The sequence below is a fragment of the Neodiprion fabricii genome, chromosome 4 (assembly GCF_021155785.1).
Source record: "Neodiprion fabricii isolate iyNeoFabr1 chromosome 4, iyNeoFabr1.1, whole genome shotgun sequence".
Taxonomy (NCBI): domain Eukaryota; kingdom Metazoa; phylum Arthropoda; class Insecta; order Hymenoptera; family Diprionidae; genus Neodiprion; species Neodiprion fabricii.
In genome coordinates this window covers 33,768,972-33,790,996 of record NC_060242.1, presented here as the reverse complement: position 1 = coordinate 33,790,996, position 22,025 = coordinate 33,768,972, and the positions used below count along the sequence as shown (strand labels likewise).

Below are 22,025 nucleotides of genomic sequence, written 5' to 3'. Positions count from 1 at the left end.
TGTAGTAGTCATTTGTATTGTCATTGAGTCAAGTATCGCAGCAAAAACGTACTTTCGTATATTCAAACACGCGGTTGAATTCGCACTGTTAAGCGGTTGATCAAGCAGATAAGAATTGCTGAAGAAAAAAGCTTTCGTGCTTTCTTCGGCTACGTGTAACTCACGTCAGATTTGAAATCCGTACAGAGACAAATTTCGATGAAAAATATAAAGTGTGGGAAAACGAAAGAATGTCACAATTGTCGCAATGCAGGATGGTTCCAGTGAATCGAGTCAAGCGAAGCAAAGTCAACAGCGTTGCAGGTATACGTCATACAGTTTCTCCATCTTCGGAACGATGTGTGCGCCTTATTCAAGCAACCGGCGTTACAGTGCATGTTCAGATCGAGAGCCTGGTATCCTGCCCCAGTCATCCCAAACATCAGGTATTATTTATTTTGAAAACATCAAATACGAATTGTTTTAACAATGTTCGGGATGGCCGTGCCGGGATCACCGAAATACAATCATACCTACTTCGGTGGACGAGATACGGTGCTAATCTAAAACGCAAGCTGTAATTCCGGTTGCTTGAACAAGGCGCACGCATCGTTTCACAGGCTGAAAGTCAGAGAAACTCACTGTAAAATTTCAAATATTATACATACGACACGAATCGCCGAATGTCCGGATTCCCAAGGCGCGTTTCGCTTTCAACCAGACTGAAAGTATCCGAAATGACCAGCAAATGATTATATTCTTACGGTTTCGCTCGGTGTCCAACCAATGGTCAGCAGTCCCATCTGTCTTCGGCTAAACGCTTCCAACTCTAATACCGATACCCAGTGCTTGCAAGACGCGTTACACGTGCACAATCGGTGTGTTCCCCCGCCTGCACCTTCAATGCACCAAGTTCTGTCGAAGTTGAAAGCACGGTGCTCCGGCTGTCGGTTGATGCGTGTGGCGCAGTGCCCCGCCCGTCTGTATATTTACATAGGTATGTAATTGCAACGTAAATATAGGCGACGGCACGTGCAGGTAGTGGCGAATAGGTGCCGCGTCTTTTCCTACCAAGTGTTCGTTTGCAAACAGCTCTTCTGTTAACTCTGCCGAAGAAAACGCGGTGCTGAACGAGGAATCGTGGATTGTCGCGATGTAATTACATAATAAACATTGTTTGCCGATGTTTGAATGGGAGGCGGATTCAGCGAGGTAGGTAGAAAAACTCGTTGCTTTGTCAATTCGTTTGTCGATGCGAAAGAAAATCGCTGATGTTGGAGGCGTGGCGGCAGTCAAGTGCGTTTCAAAGCTGTGAGCGAGGGGCTGCTCACTTGAGAAATCATTGGACTATTTCATCCAAAATCAGACAGGCAATCGCTAAACGTCGCTGGAAATCACTCGAATCGCATGATTCCTGATTTTCTCATGAATTCTTAAAGTATAAATATATTCATAGACATAGATACATTCTCGATATCATCCCCTATTACAAATGAAAAAATTTTAAATGTTTACGAGAAGATAAAAAAATTATTCTAATTTCTTTAATAATCTCTGTTATTGATTGAGTATCCACGTATCCCCGATCGTAAATTAATTATTGTTAATCTATAACAATTAATCAATATTCATTTCTCGAGAGTCTAAAAATCAATGATTTGCAACACCTGAAAATCACTTTTAATCGTTGGAATAATAGGTAATCTCATTGATTCGGAGATCACGGGAATCACAGTCTAAATCACAAGAAACCGATTCCTTTCGGAAATCGTCGTGTCACCGAATCCGCGAGTGAGCAGCCCCTCGGCTGTAAGTGTATAGCCGTACAGAAAGAATTCTTTTCGGGATGCAGTGTACCCTTCACCCTTGACGGAGGGCGAAATTACTGTCTGTAATTGAATCACGATGCGCATGGTGTCCAAATAAAAAAATATGCAAGTTTCAGATATCTGTCCTTTTGTTGGTTATCAATTTCTGTAAAACACGGCTCATCGTGGCGGATAATTACGTTTGCGGTGCAGAATTTGTAGTTACGACAAATAATTTCGAGCGACTCGAATCCTTGCGGAATTTTAGGCCAATATATGATATATTTCGATCTTCTGCATCCGTGGTGTCTGAAAAATTTGGAAAATTTTAATGAAATTCGAAATGGCTTCCAAAGCCGTGATCGAAATCATCAGACGACCTGATTAGAAACCAGTACAGGCTCGAAATTGAAATGAACAGCCCTAAATCCGTTCAACCAAGGCAGTTGATAACACATTTCTGCGTGACTAACGATAGGAAAACTTCTCGCCCAGCCAAGGTTTTGTTTTCAATCTTCCACATAACTCTCTGCATTCTAAGAGCAAGTATGTACATACATATATGGGTTGTTATTAGCCTTAACGAACACGTGGCCTCGCAGAACTGGCGTCTGATTAACTCGAGCGTGCGCCGCGTGTTTACATGCGCACGCCTGGATCTGCTTGGGTGGCGTGTATCCTTGTGTGTGTGTGTGTGTGGGTGTGTATTAGACTGCCCCAGAAAAAAAAAAACACTTTTTCGATTTCCCACTTCATCAAATCATAGTTTTTGACGTAATATTGAACCTCGTGAAAAGAAATCGCCCTGCGATTTTTTTACGCGGTGCCGCATCGAGAGTTTGTTTTCACTATTAAATTAACACGCAAGAAATCCAATTCTGACGATTGGAGGGAGATAATAATTGTTCCATACAACGGACGAAATTCTGTATGGTAGCGTTTTACAACTTATATGTTTTCATCGTATCGGCGCGTTGTAGAAAATTTTTAATCGCACGGTAATATCTCTCTCGCACTCATTTGTCAGGTAATCCACCTTTAAAGACTCTTGAGAATTTAAATAGAAAATTATTGTCTAAACGGACAAAAGTATTTAACGAATAAATGCTATTTTCTAAAGGATCAAAACCTGACGCATGGAAATGTTCAATGTAAAAATAGTATCTATCAAACCATAACATTTTTAAAAAAATTATTGATAATGTTATTTTCCCGACAGATAGGCACATCGAGTTTGAATGAATTGAATAAATTTAATGTATTTCACGTATTTGACAGATATTATTCAACATTTGACTACGGCCCAGCCGAGAAAGCTGGACGTTTATCCTAGGCACCCAGTTTTCCAAAAGGTGAAAAACCACATTTTACGCAATCTTGAATATTTCGAAGCTACCAGTCAGAGTTGTATAGAAAAATTATTATTTCCGTCCAACCGTTAGAATTGGATTTCTTACGTGTTAATCAAATGGCCAATACAAAAATTCAATGCGGCACCGCAGTCTAATACATTGAAAAAATCGCAATTTTTTTGACGCAGTCTATAGCGTATATATGTTAATATATACACGTTGTACAGAAAATATATATACGTAGACGAAAAGAAAAAACTAAAAAATGAAACAGTCTAATACAAAGGTGTATTGTATATATACCGACACGAAAGGTGTGCCAGATGTGTGCAAAAGCTGGTGTTTTTGTCGCTGCCTTTGAGCAGCGCGCGGTTGGACTTACATGTGGGTGCCGTTGAGGTAGGCCGGCGGTGTCGGGAAGGTTCGAAGAATCGAGTCAGCAGTTTTTGCGCATTCGCGATCGCAACAGACGAAGACACGTCGCGACGTGGAATACACGAAATGCAACGGCCACGCACACAAGCATGTATCCACGAGGACGACTGTGAATAATACTACGCGAACAGAGATGCGAAACACAAAGACACCCACGCGGAAGATTGTAGTGTGACGCAAGGTCTCGCGATCCCGAAATCCGCCACGAGGCCTTCTTTGATCCGATTCTTTTTTCTCCCTGTGCGCGTGCCGATGGCGATTGATTTGGGACTTATCGGTCGCGTTATGTAAACACGTAGATACGTTTCACCAGATGGATAAGAGGAGCATGCTGCCGTTGGTCGTGTACGCAGTGTTGCAGGACTGGAAATAACACCGTGTATTTTTAACAGACGGTAATGCTGGACTCTTTTCACCTGCGACCTGAGGAAAATACGAATGAATATGTCGGCACGTTGTTTGTTATTCGTCTCACACGCGGATCCGAGAGAATTTCCGTGCGACGTTTTCTGTACGGAAACATTTACCTAACCGAGCCGTAGTTGATCTATTTTGGGCAAAACATTCGACTCGTTACATCGCATCGACACGAAATGTAGTCGTTATTTAAGGCTTATATAATATTTCGGCTGTATTTGCATTGACTGCTTCGTTGTTTCCCTCCACGAGTTTTACGTGCAAGGCAAACCTGCGGTGTTTCGTATGGCCGTATGCGTCTTATGCGATTACGGTGTTACGAATCAATGATCACGATTCCGTGATGATAAAGCGGTTGAATTACTTCATCGGGGGGCCTATCAAGTATTAACTAACGCAAATTTTGCAAATTTCCGCATCCCACTTTTAATGATAACGACTGGAAACGTTTGCTTATTTTGCCTACTACTCTTTTCAACGTTAACTAACGCTTTTTGAAAAGATTATCGGCAAATCGATTCGTTACCTCGGAATGGCAGAAATTCCATTCGTAGTTACATCCTGATCAATTTATTCCTACTGTATTAAATATTGATTATTTTTAATTATTAATACACATGTACATACACACATACTTATTAAAATTTTCAATAAAACGTGAATTCATTATTCATTGAGTATTAAATAAATTAAAAATAGTCTTTATTCTTGAATACATGCAATAAACATCATATTTGCTAAGACATTATTATTGAGCAATTCATGCATTATTAACACCATCGTTTAAAGAAAATTTTTTGTTATTCTCAAGCTGGCGACGTGTTGGCTTTAAGCACGCGCTTCGAATTTTCTACGTCAGCTAATGCTTGTCTGGAATGCTTACTACCAAAGGGTAACATTTGATAACGTTTCTCTGAATAGCCTATCCTTGTTTTAGCGTTAGGTAATACTTGAATGGACCCCCACGGTGCTTAAATTTTTTTCTAATTATCTACGTATAGTGTTTGAACGTGTATTGAAAATGTAATCAGAAATTTCCTAAACGATTTAAATAAGTGTAGTACTAGATGTATCACAAAAATCTAAGAATCTGGAAAACTTGCAAAAATTCCATTTAGTCAGTTTAGTCGTATCTTCCGTTACTGCGGAAAGTGTCGCATGTCGTCATATCGTCAACACGTTCGCATGAAAAAATATTGGGTTTGCTACTAATAATTGAAATGTATCAAGAATCTACCTAAATATTTTAGGATCGGACAACATTCGCCAAGCCACCCTTATGATACGTATTGAGAATTTATATTTATCAAAGCATCCTTGCGAAGAGGTCGACTAAACCAAATTATATATCTTATTATAGATGTGTAATTCTTTGGTGCGTCTGTTGGCGATCGTGTGACTTCTGAACGACTTCACCGATTGAGGTCATATTCGTTCAATATATGTATTTGTATTGTCGAGACAATGGTTCTTCAAAAAACTTATTTAGCGTATTGTTAATACATTATCGCGCACCTACCGGAACAGCCAGGACGACGTTTGCGGGGCCAGCTAGTAATATACATATACATATATACCTATATAACAGACAAGCTTTATCCCACTGGATTGTTTCGATGAATTTCAAGAATGCGCTCTAGGTCCCCAATGTCACAGGTAATTTCTAGCAGTGACCTCGACAAACCGACTCGATCGCGTGTTGCCAGTAAAAAATCTCGTATCACACTCGTGAATTACGATTATATTATATTACATAGGTATATAAATCGACTAGAGCAATCGCACGTAATATTGTCCGCTTCAGACGCGTCAAGCGGTGTTTAGCTTCAGTCTCCGTCACTGCACAGGCGCACACACCTATCTGGAAAAACGACGAATAAAGAAGGTGACAAAAAAAGAAACAATAAAAAAAAAAAAACAGAAAGAGAAACGCAATATCCTATCCGCATGCGAACGCTACAAACGATAACGATACAAACAATGAGAAGGATGAACCGCCGGTGGTTCTATTCGCAAAGGCGAAGAATCTCCTGTCGCGTGCTGGTCTAAAGCCACGGAAGAAGGAAGGAAGGAACGAAAAAGGAAGGAGTCTCCGTCGATGCAGGGACGCTGGCTGCGCCGTACGCACGTAGGGACGAAGCGACGGACCGACGACGCCGCGGCGAGGAGAGCAGCTAGCCTATAGTGAGACTAGCAAAGCCGCTAGCGGACCGGGTGGCGAGGGAACGGAGTTGCCCGAGTGAGGAGGCGAAGCAGTGCACGCCCGGCTGCCGTCACGAGAGCACGGTGAACGCCGCTTGTGAATTCCTCGGTACGTACACCACCCAGCACGTCAAAACCACGTCGCGAGACAACGAACGGCCTCCGACTTGCCCCGAAAATTAGTTTCTTCGTTCCCCCTCTCTCTTCGCCTCTTCGTCTCTTCTTCTCTTCTTCTTCTCCCCGATCTCTCCCTGCCATTCTTTCATCCCCCACCCCCCCCGAAATCTGCGTCGCCACACGCGCGCAGCGATCAAACCCACCCACCGACGCACTCCTCGGCGTCTTCTCCTCGCAATCCGTCGACTCGACGCGACGCCGCGTCCTTCCGTCCCAATCCCGTCGGACTTCCACGCGCTCGCTCGCCATCGTTACCATAGCAACGCGTGGCGATCAGCTGACGACGGTCCGAACATTTGACAGTCGGCACCGAGCTGCGACAACCTTCGCGCGGCTGGCAGTGCGAGCCTGGCGGTTGATCGCGCGCGGTTCAACCTCTCTCGCCCACGCGTCTCATTGTCAGAGACGCGAACGAGCAGCTAGTGGTAAACAAATGAACGGAGAGAGAGACGACAAACGTCGCTCGCTGCTCGGCCGTTAGGTCTCGACGAGTGCCGGACGGAAGGAGGATCGTCGTCCTCTTTCGCCTGTCGCGCGGCTTCTCCTCGACGAACCTTCGACCTTTGACAACGGCGCGTGTTTTGTGCCCGGCAGTTTTGTGCGTCGTCTAACCGCGCCGTCTTGTTGTTATTATTGTTGTTTGTTGTTATTGTTACGTACGTATACGGGAAAAGAAGTGAGCATCGTGCGGCTGTTCGGCGTATTCGTTTGAACGAGTTACGGTGGTCGAAGAAGGGCGTTGGGTGAATACGCGTCTCTCGTCTCCTTCACGGAGTCGAGGATTACTTGGACGGGGCGAAATTCATGGTGAATTTAACCCACGGATCGTTACGACGACGGTGATGATAACGACGATGACGACGGTGACGATTGCGGTTACTGCGGCGGTTAGTATCGATCGAGGAGTGACGGGAGTCGAGGGTAAACGTGAATTGGTCGTCGTCGGTCAGCGGAGTTGAGTTCCTCCGATACTCTGGTTCGAATGAAACAACGTCAACACCACGCCGTCGCATATTATTGCCGTTTGTAGTCGATCCCCGTCGTTCTCAAGGATAACAAAAACAATCGACGATGGTCGCCACGTTGTTTTGGTGTGATGGGACTGAATTGACGAACGGAAAAATATATTTAAACGGCAAAGAATAAAGAAGGTTAAACAATGCACGAAAATAGGTACGGACTTGTAGCCAAGTTGTTAACGTTAACGTTCTGACGATAGCCGGTGTGACAGCTGCGTAAGCTGTGGTTAAACATACATAAATGCACGTGTAACGCGTTATCGTACTTTCAGAGAGAGAGAGAGAGAGAGAGCGAGAGAGAGAGAGGAGCGCGACGCAGCCTCGTCGAGAAAACAATATTTCAAACCTATCCATATTATTCACGTAACTTACACGCGCACACCCACCCACCCACAAACAGACCAAACGTACGCATACACACAGACAGAAATACTCGCGTTACGTTGCGTTAGGCTTGCACAGTGGTTCTTTTTCTTTACGGGATGTATGCACACAACTCCCTGATCCATGTAATAAGAAAGATGTGCAGTGTTGAGTGACAGCTACGTGTCGTATTTGTGTACGAAGAAAATTTACAGAAGATAAGCATTGACATAGATATAATAATAACGAAAACAGCAACAACAACAACAACAAATGGTAATAATAATAACCACAAGATGAAGAAAAATTGACGCGACTGGCGGGAAATCGTCGCCGATCCTTGGATTAAAAAGATCGCAACGAAACTTGGAACGCGCTATCGTCGTCATCGTCGTCCTCACCCGAAGCCAGAAGTCGACAGAGTAAGTAACCAATAATACTTTCGTACGCACTCGCGTTATTCCTTCTTGAATGACTGAGGGAATAATAAAAGTGTGAAAAAAAATTAAATTATACACACTAGGGTGCGCAAAAAGAAAAAAAATCGTTGCGTTGAAACGCGCATCAAAATTTCGGTAGAGCATCTCAAACATTGAGTCATAGGCGAATATCTGTCAATCAGTCAGAGTTGGGAGAATTTTATCTCGGTACTTTTCTTTATAGAGCTTGAAATTTTCTACAAGAATCTGTATTTAGATAGCTTATGAGTCAAGTAGTTTACGGATTTAAAAAAATTCGCAAATTTCCCGATTTTCCATACGTTTTGTTTAACCGAAATTTTGACGCGCGTTTGGAAAAGAGAATTTTTTTTCCGGCTCACTGCAACGTTCACTCTCTCGAACGGGAAATTTTGGAAGTACGTTGACGGTAGGTCGTTAATCGATGGAGCTTGTAACCTCGCGTCGTCGAGGCGGCGGCAAATTTACTGCTGATTTGCAATTGTGATCGCAGCTGAATTTTCCCGGTATTTTATACACGTTCGAATCTCGGGGAAGGGAAGATGTAAAAGTCCGGTAATTTGGTGCGAATTATCGATACATAGACATACTTAGGTGTCGCGTTGAAAATACGCGTACATTAGGTGAATGAAACGTTGCAGCTGAGCGATTATAGCGACGGTAATTATACTCAATTAATTTTACTTACTTTCACGTTCCGTCGCTGCACGTGTTGCGTACAAGTTTATAAATGCAACGGTTGTATAAATAGAAATGTGAATTTGTTACCGAAACCTTAGGTGGGTAGATGAATTTTATTTGTGTTTTACTCGTCATCGTCAATTATGGTTATATACACGTGCATAGGTGCATGAAAGGTTTTAAAAAAAAGTTTCTGTAAAAAATTACTTTTTGCTCATTTCTACGAAATCTTTACGATCAGGGGCCCTTGCTATGCGAAAAACAGGTTCTTAGAACGACGTCGAGCTGTTTGTACGTCTGTATGCTTGGTATTTTTAATTTTTTCACTATATTCGAAATCTCGAAAGCTCCCCGATGAAAAAACCCAAAATATGCAGGACTTTACGTTCCGATAATTGGACTGAAAAACTGCAATATCCCGATCCTCATATTATTATTGCTACATGTCATGTAATCTCGAAAATGGTTGAAAGAAGCCGACAAATAAAGTGACCCTTTTATCATATGGATACAGTCTAAGGTATTAACAACAGAAGATTTTGATGCAACACTCGATGGTATCCGTGTAAATTCCTCTAATTTAATTGGTTTGCAAGGCGACGAATTCTTCCGCACAAAATACCGTCGTTACGGTTTGCATCACTTCCTATTTTGTCTATTGTTAGATTTTTTTTTTTTTTTTGTTGTCGATTCATTCATTTTTAGTTCCTTTCAAAGCGTTTTGGGGCAACTTGTAGGCCGAAGCGTCGTCTGCTTCGATCACACGGTGCATATTCGCGCCTGCCTCGCACCGTAGTTACAGCTCGAGTTATAATTACGTCGAATGTCTATCTAATCTGAATACCGACACCGCGCCGCGCCCCTGAATCCCAGATACGGCGACACGCATGCTAAACGTCGTTGCATCGCTCTGCACGAGGCATTGTATGCACTATTCATGCGCGTGTAATAGAAGCAGGAAAACGCGGGCGTTCTTTCGTCGAGCCGTGTAATAATAACGGGCCAACAGCCACCGCTGGGGTGGAAAAAAGTACAGAAAGATCGAAAAGTAGAAGGGTCACGGTATCGAATTTTTCAACGAAGCGACGATAATTTAATTTGTTGAATTTAGAAAAAAAAATAATGCAGAAAGTCCAAGTATGGAGATGTGAAGAAATATAAACGGTCGGAATATATAGAATTCCGTAATGTAGAGTAGTCAGGATTTTCCACGAGGTTGAAGTTAGGAACGTTATCGTAACGAATCATTGGGAGAAAATCGCTATTTTCTTACTTTTGCGATGATTTTGAAGGAACTAAGATTGTTGAATGGGATTAAATTTTTGTTTTATTACTACGGTTTACTGAATTTCAAACGGTTCCAAAATCACGAAATAACGATTTTTCCTCACACCGAATCGTCACGATACCGTTACGTGCTAACTTCTAGAAAAGATTCTAGATTCCGTCGTTCTACCTACGTTTTAACCTTTCCGTATTTTGTATTTTTCTCCACTGACTTTCCGTACATTCAATTCTCTGTATTTCGACATTCTCTACTTCGATATTTCCACGCATTGGATACTTGTCGCGCCTTTGAAAATTCTGAACTTCGCTCCTTCTCCATCGATCAATCGGCCATTCCAGTCTTTCTACCCTTCCCTCCGTTCCCTCCTGGAATCGATGGCATATATTTACGGACAAAGGCTGCCTACCCGCATTGCCGTCCCCGATAGCGTCGCTATCGCCCTGGCCTCGGCTGACTGAGTTTTCCGACGGCGTCGACGGCCGTTCTCACTCACAATCAGCTCTCGATGCCGCCGCACCTGCCTCGAGGTTCGCCCGTCGCTAGCCGGCGCCGCTGCTAATATTGACTTTTGCCCGACCAACACCGGCAGCTTCGTATTTCGTCCTTCCTCCCGGTCCCACAACCGCACACTCACACGCACCTTCTACAGTGTGCATACTTGTACAATCCGTGCCAGATCCAGCTTATACAAATATTGTCTACTTGTATATACATATATGTATGCATGTGGGTGTGTATGTACCCTATTATGTTAGGCGGATAACAAGCTATTGTTGTGCGGGAAAGATTTCTTTTTCCATTTCTTTTTTTTTTTTTTAACATTATTTGTTTTCACGTTTTCAAATGCAACTCTCCTTATCTTTTGTGTAGATTCTATAAGATTCTTACAGAACACTTTCTCTCTCTCGCTCTCTCTCTCTTTTCCTGCAAAGCTTTATTGTTCGTTGTTTGTATACATGTAGTTATTGTCCGTCCTTATCCCCAAAAAGTACCCTAGGTGCAAAAACCTTGTGCCAATTACACTAGAGTCGAAACTGTGAACAAAGATTTTATTGTTTTATTGCAGCTTAGAAATGATCAATTTAATAACTTACATCTGAGTAAGTAATGGGGCTGAAGTTAGTAACGTTAAGTTGCAAAGCAAATATCAGGGAAACAAATTATTATTGCGCAATTTTAGAATTACTTTCAAGGAGATTGCTTTGCCAAGTATGAGTATATTTTATTTATCATGGTTTAATAAATTTCAGACGCTTCTGAAGGCGCGAAGTAACGATTTTTCCTAAGCGCGAATCGTTACAGCAACGTTACCGGCTTCATCCCCATAACAAGTACCATGCGGCAACAGTACCCTTACTTGCTAAAAATATTGAAATCAGAATCGTTTCTATACTATAAATATTAAAAAAAAAAACCAAAAACAAAGAATTGAGGATGAAATGGAAAATTCGGCGTTTGGAAAAATACCTTGGGAAATAAATTAAACCTCATCATTACTGTTTCATGTATGCTCTACCCAGGTGGAGCGAGTTATAGATCTATATATAATTTTGATAGAATATCCGCTTCCGAGTTCTCATCTCGTACAAGAACTATTTTTTGGAAAAACCCCGGGAGACTGCTGCGTATTTTTATAGCGGTTTATTATAAATCTATTTTCATGTGCAATATTATCTCTACCTATCTTTGTAAATTTAAAATTTTTTTTTCGAACCTTCTGTTAATTGTTATTAGCTACACGTTGTGTTCCAGGTAATAATACCTGTGTCCTTGTATCGAGAATTGTCTGTGGTAGAACGTAACGAGAGCAATGAAAATACAGGTTACTGACTGTTTACCTTGGAGCAAAAATTTGGATAATTTATTTCTGTCGTCTTAGTTATCTGAGAGAAATTGATCGGCCAAAAATCTATTCTTTTTACGAATGATTTTCATTCGAAATAGTTGTGTAGTGATTATTCGTAGAATTGTTATATTCGTAAGATGTACGAAAATCTATTTAAAAATGCAAAAGTTTGAAATAGTTGAACCGTAAACGAAAGCTTGTTGCAAGCTTCGTTGCTAATCATTCGTCTCAAATCGCTTCAAAGTGCAAAAAAATTTAATAGATTCAGAGTCTATTCAGTCAGTTTATTTGAAAGATTGGTTTTTTACAGGTTCACAAACAGTTTGTTTTTATAGTGTTTTAATTTGACACAATTGCACCGATATTGATTGTTATCAACTAATGGTAGTATTGAATTAGGTACACCACAAAAAAATGTATTTCAGTGACTTTGCGGAAAATAGTCTTTCGAATAAAATGAGTTATCGTAGAGTGACATCAAACAAATACTGAAACCAGTTTTATACTAACATTAAATTGTACCACTTTATTTTATTCTATGAACTACACGCAATACTACTACAATAATTTATTAATTGTTTTCAAAAGATGTAACGTTTAAATTTTCCAGTATCACTTGTCTTTCTTTTCGTTTCCTTTATATTTCATTACTGGCAAAGTTGCCACTCTACATTTTTCTGATTAATCAACAATTTCTTGATAATAAACCAACTTTCAACTACGTATCGGGAATATCATCGGCGGACACTAAATATAACGGAGTCCTGTTAGTTATTGGACTGAAGATCCGCGTTCCCAGCGTCTTAAAAATCATTTGGTTGTCGGCACACTTTTATATTCTTCTTCGCGCGAATGATTTTCCTGCATAATCCTCGTCAATATCGAGGATTTATTTCAAGTTTATATGCGATTCATCGTTGTAATTACTGTCAAGAATTTGCAAATACATTTTTTTGAAAGGAAATTGGCACGTCGCGCTGCGTAGAATGTTGAGTAGAGAGTCGCCTGTCTCCGAGGAGACAGGTGGAATTGGTTAAAATTCGCTATCTTCCTCAGCTTTGACGATATCTGTTATACAGCAGTAGTACGACTCGGTATGATTTCATAATTCTGTGAATAAACAGCACCATTCCCGTCTTATTTACTCATGGGTTTGTCCCTATAACCGGGCTGCGAAGTTCACCCATGCATATATGTACGTACCTGAAGCTGTTCGACAAAGCAGTGAAATTATTACGCAGGCTCAAAACTTTGTGCTCCTGTAAATATAAGCCAGTGTAAACGGTTGAGTGAGAGTAGGTAAATTATTCCACTTTGCAATCTGAAACTTTACAAATCAACATACTCTACTGTGTACGGTGCAATTCAAGTATAGAATAGTAAATTTGTTACGTTAGATTCCGCGTGAAATTGTTAATTTTGCGAACACAATGTTATTCTTCGTTTAAATTTACCCTACTGCAGTCATACGGGCGTCGATGGTTTTTAAACGACTTGGCGAATTATTCAAGTTGGTCATAATCGCAGAGAGTTACAGAAACTCAGTTAAGCAATTTGCATTGTTTTGCTCATTATTTTGTAACTGTTCCTCTGAAAAATCTGCTCTTAATAATGATAATGGTAGTAAAAAAAAAAAAAAAAAAAAAAAAAACTTACCAATCATCCGCAAAAACTGTTTACTATACTTGAATCACCCTGTATGTATATAACGTAATGTACATACCTTGCGTATAATCGTTTGATGTGGGTGCGTCGCGTACCAAATCCCGTACTTTCTGCCGGGCATAAAGTAGGTATGAGCCTAGTCATTCGGCTCGCTGGTTGACCCGGCGGTCATCTTATGGGCATCGTGTGGCCGCTGTCCTCGTTTGTCTTTGGTGACGAGAACAAAAACGAGAACGAGCCGTTGTCGAGGAGGGCAAAATTCTAGCATCTTATGCCATGTAGATACGTGCAATATCATATATTATTGTAACGGAATAAATAATTAGGTTCGTGAACTTTTCAAGCGAATTGTCGGACAACGAAATTGAATATTTGGAATAATGCTTTGATAGCAAAATACGTGTTTACGGTTTAAAGTCTGAAACAGAACTGTCTTTGCAATAATTTTGGTTGACGGAGCAACATTATTCATTTTATAACATATGAGAGCTCTTACACGTCTTCTATCTATGATGACTATGCTAGATCATTAGAAAGGAGAGGTAAAATGGGTGACTTCACCCTTTGTAACAAACAATATGGATGTATGCTATGTGTGTATATATATCTGTATTGTATATATGCATTTATATATATATATACACATATATGTGTGTATATGCATAGCGCTGGCGTGAATCAAGATCATAATATCGGACCTTCGTCATCCGATGAAATTCGAGAAACAAAAGGGTCCTCGCGACGCTTTCGCTGCGATCCTTTGTACTATTGTACCTAACGATGTATATACATATATATATATATATATATATATATATATATATATATATATATATATATATATATATATATATGTATGTATGTATGTATGTATGTATGTATGCATGCATGCATGTTTGTACGAACGACGAGATCCTGGGAGATTGGTGCCTCCTCTCCTCCTGCTTTGCATAAAATTAAACTCCGTTTTCAGATCTAAATCTACGTCCGAGTCCTCACATTCTTTTATCCGCTATGTTTTTCAGAGAATCTCCCGACCCATGATTTATTCTCGTTCATTGTTTTGATCGGTATTTCGTTGAAACAGCTGGAATTAACGTGAGCTCGCGATGATATTTCTTCTCGTACATTCGCGAATATAAAAAAGAAAGTTCATTTCTGCATAATAACCCGCAAAACAGTCGGGAATAAGTTTTGGTAGTCAGAGAAATTAGCGCGGAAGAGGAGATATTCGAATTGAAATTGTGAAACTTGAGGGGAGCCCATGAGGCTGAAATCAAAACTGAAATAATGGTGTGACAAGGTTGCTGATTTTCTTTCAGAATATTATTTCTTCCGAAGATTAAACCTCGCAAAAGCTTAAATTTTTTCCACTATTTTTTCATCATTTTTGATAATGCGATTTTTGAAACAAATGAGATAATAAGAAACTTTTGCGAGAGATTGTTCGAAATATTCTTTCAATTTTGCGAAAAAATCAGTAAACCTCAACGAAACCTTGGAAAATTATCGCAGTTGATGGGTTTGTGGTCAACAGAAATATTCGAAAAACGGGGTTTTTGACGTAGGTAATCTAACGATGCAAACTATTCGACACTCGTCTAACGTACCTGAACTCACGGACGAGAAAGCGCGCGCTTTATGGGCCACGCCCGTGCCTGCTTTCGGACAGTTTCATTTCCTCAAATGTTCACGGTGTGCATAAATTTTGTCTATACTTCATTATTGTTATTGTTATTTAAAGAAAATAACGCAGAACCCAGCGAAACAGACTTACACCGCAGGTAAGGAATGCATTGATTTCTACATTACACCTTGCACACGCGTTCGTCAACGCTGATGCCTGGATCGTTTATCGCGATTCGAATCGCCTCGAGGCATGCGCGGATATAATTCTGGCGCCAGGACGGTGCGCGTCTCGTACGCAACGAACCGGCGATTTATCACTCTCAAATCGATACCGAGTCAATCAGCCCCCAAGGGGTATCTTGATGTCAAAACGGTGTCATCGTTAATCGGCCGTGGCGCTGTCGTCGCACCTTAAATCCACGCTTTCGAGTTCGGCGATTAGCGTACTTGACGTGCGATGGTCGCGACTGGCGACTATGAAATAATCGTTACGCGCGTATCATGCGCCATATACGTAATACATATTAGGTGCATCGAGGTATTCCACCCGCCGTTTTCGTTCTCGAGGCTGAAAGTCGGTCCGTCGTTCGTCCAGCACCGCAAATCCAACCGACTCTTGCAGTGGTTCCGGTTTAGCGGTGCGGATACTTTAGCTATGCGCGTACCCGATGGCCCCGTTGTATTTTGAATATTATACCTCTCGGTATAACTATACGGTACAAGTCTAATCCTAATCCTAGAAGAGTGAGGTCGGATTCATTTTCCATGGCTACAATTCGACTCGTACCTTCATCGCTCGTTCTCGGCGTCGTCGGTCGGTTTACCTATCCTAATATGAATTGTCAATAACTGCTGATGGAATACCTTTTTTCCTTTCCTCCTTTATTCTTAACGGCATTTGTGGTTTAATGAAATTGCAGCAACTAGCTTCTTCGAACTATTTATTCTACAGATTTAACAATACTTGCGGTTAATTGACATACATTTGACCATTTACACAAGCGCAGTAGGTTTTCTAACATTTCGATAATAATTATTGAGTTCATATTTAAATTCAATAATTATTTATTTATGAAGTATGCAATTCGTGATATGTTTGCTGCGGATAATCGGTGATTATAACCTGAGTCTAGTTCGGTTCTGAATCTAAATTTTTTTAAACAAATGGCACGCAGATCCTGCTTGGACGTACAAAAAGGAAGAGGATAGGGTAGTTTTGACTTCTATTGCTTCGTCTTTGGGGGGGGGGGGGGAGCTTGTCTTCTTTCGCACGAAGAGTCTTCAGCTTTCTACTTATCGTTAGGTAGCCGATCGTGCTGCTCTTTCTCGAGTCACTTCCAACGTCGACACCCGAATCTTCTGGTTCATCCAAGGCGCCATTAATTTCGGACAATACTCAAGCAAACGGCAATGATACCAGATTTTAAGATCATTCACGAACGAAGCGACAAAATGTGGAGTTTCTTTTAAACGTTGAGCAGTTCAGATTCTGTAATATATTCAAATTGAATAATTGATCTGTAAAAATTAGATTTTTCAAAAATTCCATCGATTTTCATATCCAGTGGCATTAACTTTTTACGTATCTAATTAGCTCTGATCCATTCGGAAGTAACCCTAAACTTTTGTCGGTTTCTTCTTAAACACGGGTTCCTAGTGTTTTTCGTTATCTCATTCAGACTTTCGTTCCCCCGATCCAAAGTTTATCCCGTCCCTCGAATCAGATTCGAATGTCGCATATACAGCTGCGTCGTACAGGTACATGGGTGAAAGATGATATTGGTGCGTGTCGCGTCTCTCCGTCCTCGGACCGTAGACTCCGTCGAACTTGTTCCTATCTCGTTGGCTGTCAGATTGTTGACAGATGCAGTGACACGCTTAATAGGATTATTTGTGCTCCCAAAGGCGCTTAAACGGTTCTCTAGAGTATCTCTACCGGATCTACCTGACGGCATGCGGTATAATTGCGTCGACATGTGTACGTCGGTTGGTTAAATATCGTCGGTTCGCACTGCCGAGGAGACGAGGAGACACGCGGAGCTTACACACCGACGACGAGGCGAGGCGACGCGTATTTTGCCCCTTTCCTTCTCTCCCGAGATTTTCATTTTATCGCTAACCGATCAGCTGGAACTATTACCCGCCGATCGATCGGCTGGTTTGATACTTTCAAACTCTGACGAAATATCCGGACACGTGTAGTCGTACGTACGTAGTATTTATATGCATGCAGGTATCAGAGCCGACATTAATTCTCACCTGTAGCTACCGGACATTGTTTTCAAACGATACGCGTATAATTAATTGATTTTCCACTGCGGAGTAATATTCTAACTCTTACACGTTCAATTTTTGTTAATTATTTTCCAATCTTCTAGTCTAGTAATGGAACGAGGCCGTTAAAATTACCGATACATTTCGGAAATTAAAAATCTGATCGCGTTTGAGCGACACCAAATAATTATATATCCCGTATAGAGTCAAATTCAAGCCGTATTTCACCAGAGAAAAAAAATTGACACAGCGATTACGAGAGATTACTTGACGAGTAAATTTTATTTTTGGTTACGTGATTTCTCACGATTTCTAACATTTCATATGACTACCCAAGATTACAAAGAGATTACCAATGATCACAGATGCAGAATTTTACTTTCAACATTACCGACTTCGGTGTGTTTTCGGTGATTACAAAGTGATGTCGAATAATATTGAACCCTCGGTCCAGCAGCATTTTCTTATATGGACCCGTGTAGCAAAGAGACACGGTCGATGTTTTTGATTTGGTTGCGACGGTCGCCGGCCCACGTTTTCTCCTCGTTCCCCATCGACCCCGGGTTATGGCAGTCCGCGAATACGCCGCCCGACCGCGACTATCGTATTCCGAGCCAACTAGTGCAAACTGTTGGTAACGAGTATAGAGCAGCCGAGTTCCTACTTTGCAGGCGGCACGTGACACTGACACGCGCAAAGTGGAACATTGCTATTCAAGCTCTTCCATATCAATTTCACAACATAACCTGATATTCGTATGCGTGCGCACAACGAACCAGCGTTAGTGCGTACGCGTATATAATGTCACGTATAAGGTATATTAGGTGTACCAGACACTGCTGTACACGTGTAGTTGCGGGTGATACAATCGTCCGTACAGGTGGATTCAAATTAACGCGCGAAAGAGTATCACGGACGCAAATTTGCCTTGTATTGCACATTGTATGCAATTTGTAAGCTTCTGCGTACTGTGGAGTTTATTATCGTATGATATATATCGTACAGACGTAAATCGATCAGGGATTTCCTTAGATATCGGGTAAACGATCCTCGAGTACGTACTGCAGCTGGTGGCGGGCAGCGTGAATCGTTACTTTAATCGTCGGATCGGCTTAATGGTTGCTAATTACCCGAGCAGACAGAGCGGCGCGTTCGCAACAGGATATCGCGGCGATGCCGTTTGTTTGCACTTTCATTTGACCGCTAGCTGGTTAGTTAGTTAGTTAGTTGGTTAGTTAGTTAGTTGGTTGGTTAGTTAGTTAGTTGGTTCGTCTATCCTAGGTTTGAACACGCCCATTGCAGTCTCGATTGCACCGCACTGCAGCAACGGCGTTTAACTTTTAACCCTTTGAGTCGGACGTTACTGTGCCGAGTCAACTTTTATAACAAGACAGTATTCTAGGGTTTTTGGGGATCGCTGATTACGAATCTCGGCGGATCCAATTTGACGGACGAAAATTTCAAATTTCATCGGATACGATCAAAAAAGTCTGCGAGGATTTTCGGGGCCGCTGATTGGATTCGCCATAGTGAATTTTTAAAATCTGACTTCAGATTCGTAATCAGCGAGCCGAAAAACTTATGATTTAAGTAAAACTTGTGAATGTGTAGGGGTGTAACTTTCTCGAAAACGAATTATTCCTTCAATTTTCACAATTTTTTTTCATTCAATCTTTTTCCAACGATAACAATTTACATTATGTCGCTGTTGAAAACTTATTAGTATACTGTCAGAAATAGCCAGAAATCTAAAAGAAATATGTTGAAAAGTTCTCTAAATACGTAAAAAAATGATTATAAAATAGGTGGTAAGAATACTTCCGCTATGACGGAAAGGTTTAAGGCTCGCGTGGATCACGGGTTGCGTTATATGCCTACATATAGCAGGCAGATTCGCTTTCTTTGACGAAACCTTACTCGCGTATTGTAATACTAATACATCGGACTGCGAGCTGTCATCGCGCATGAACTTCTTATCGAAGGGAAGTGGTTGGAATATACGTATTTAGAAGCGCCTTTGCCGACACGCAGGTATTATATATTACATATAAAATCCTATCCGTATATCTATATCCACACGTGAACCTGCGTTATCGCATGAATTATATAATACACGTATACAATGCGCGTTACGTACGTACAAAGCTCCACGCATGGCGTACCTCTCCACATGTGCGTTGTGTGTGTTGTGCAGGCTTTACCGGACTATCGATTCGCCCACGCGACTCTACGATCAACTCGGGCAATTGCGGATGTCGGCACCGCGGTAAACATCAAAAATCAATCGGAAACTAGATTGTAGTTTTGACAGAGCGATGGGAGATCAGAGCGGAGCTTGAAAACAATATAGTAAATATAATTTATCAGTATAATCGTGGAATATTATTTGACAATACTTACACGTATACAAAACTCTGAACCAAACGTGGAAAAATTTCGAAACAGCGTAGAAATTTGATCGTGGAATAAAATTGCGAGAGAAAGGTAAATTCGTTGATTATGGTGAAAAATCTAATCGAATGGTGGGTGAAGAGATAATTTCTCTTTCGACTGATTTGGAGAACGAACGAATGCGGAATATTTTTAATATTATTATTTTTCTCCAGCCTCTTGTTCAAAACGAAAGAAGAACACAATTCAACACTGCTGAACATTCCGAAAACAGCCAAGTTGAAAAGTAAACATATCCATATGTATTGCGTTTCTCACAAGCATTTTCTCCCCATGTCCCGCGATACCCCGTGAATTTTATTTCTTAATTATTTCCCCCATTTTTTCCGAATGTCCCGTGAAGTTTCGCGAAGTCTGTCACGGAGACTACCTCGACCCGCTGCGCAGGCGCAATAAGCCTCGAAATAGGACAGCTACTGCCCATTATCACGGTGTGTATCTGATCTATATAGGTATAACTTATTCCAATCGAAACGCAAGCGAAGATCCGCACAAAGCGGAGGCGAAGAATATAGATACATACCAGCCTCGTTTCATGAAATATCGACTCTATGTTAGTTTGTGAGGAGCTCCAATTGAAATCAATGCTTCTACAAACAACTATCAACGATTTTGGAGCTTCGTTTCACGAAATATCGACTCCGTGTCAGTTTCTGAGGAACTACAATAGAAAGGCCTTATACCTACTGCTCGCATCTGCAGGGTCTAAGGCATTGTATGGACTTTAAAAGAAAGAAAAAAATATATATATCCATGTAAAAAACGAAAAACAGAACTAACTACCAACGGAAGTAAGTTCACTACGATCAACTACAAACGATTCTATGAGGAAAACAGTCGTTAAAATTCATTCATCTTAAACTCGGAGGATGGCGTTTTCTTGAGTGGCTATATTTTTTTTTTTGGCACCACTGCAAACGAAATCGAGTTTACTACAATCAAATACATGTCCCATATCTTTCAAAATCATGAAAAATTTTTTAGATCGGAGCAAGTCGGGTGCCAAGATTGACATAGCTGAAAGTGTTCGCGTTCTTTTTCTTCGTTCCAATGAGCCTTCGGCAATGCTTCACGCGTACGTACGGAACTAACTCTCCTCTCTATCACGTATATCATACCTACGATCGACGACGAGAGATTTTATCTCTGATCGCCAGAGGGTTTCATTCGGCTAAATATTCTGTACGGTCAAGCTGGTTCTGTTATCGGACAAGCGTGGTTCTCATCTTGCGATCAGACCTACTTCTCTCTCTCTCTCTCTCTCTCTCTCTCTCTCATACGCTATATTTTCTACAAATATACGTGATTTAGTAACTTGCACACACGCGGAATGTTATATTTTCTCAAAAAATACCGACACCGCCGACGCTGACGTATGACGCAGAAGCGTTACGTACGTATACCGTTGTCATTGTACTTCCGATCTCGAAATCTATCGGCGCCAGTGCAGTGATACCGACTAGACGGTCTCACAAAACCGTTCGTTGACAAATTTGACGGGTAATTTATTGGAGGGGAAAAAATATTGCCAGCCTGTCAAATGATCCAGAAATACGTCTTAATGAATGTAAATTTTATTCCTTTTATAAATATATGTTATTTGACATGTACATAAATGTACAAAATTTCCAAGGCGTGCAATTATATTTGATTATCGTTTAATATTATTACCCGCGGATGTAATTGTGTGTAAAACAATGAACCACCAGTCAGGAACTAACTGTGCGTGTAGTTTGTTTTTTCTTCTTCTTCACATCACCTTATTTACATCGCGTCAATTAGTAACTGTACCGGGTGTGTATAACCTGCATGGCAAGGATCGGATAAATCGGTACACCGACGCCGCGTAGATACCCGCGTTTTAACCAACGGTTCGTATAGTATAATGTATAATCGCTACGACGACGCGATAGTGATCTGAATTATGCACGCTTCGAATACTCCCGTGCGTGTCTGTGTGAATTCGTAATACATGTGTACA

At 41.1% G+C, this 22,025-nt stretch overlaps 1 protein-coding gene across 2 annotated transcripts in view; it reads left to right on the top strand.

The window, feature by feature from the left end:
- Window positions 1-6,207: 6,207 nt before the first annotated feature.
- The window catches only part of LOC124179600 (mental retardation GTPase activating protein homolog 4-like), a 254,361-nt gene continuing 238,543 nt past the window's right edge, over window positions 6,208-22,025 (top strand). Inside the window, exon 1 of one of the 2 annotated variants that reach the window (XM_046564168.1) lies at window positions 6,208-6,302. The gene's annotated coding sequence lies outside the window, so the exon portion shown is untranslated. Of the gene's footprint in view, window positions 8,175-22,025 lie in introns of both variants that reach the window. The other variant, XM_046564167.1, reaches the window with a different exon arrangement.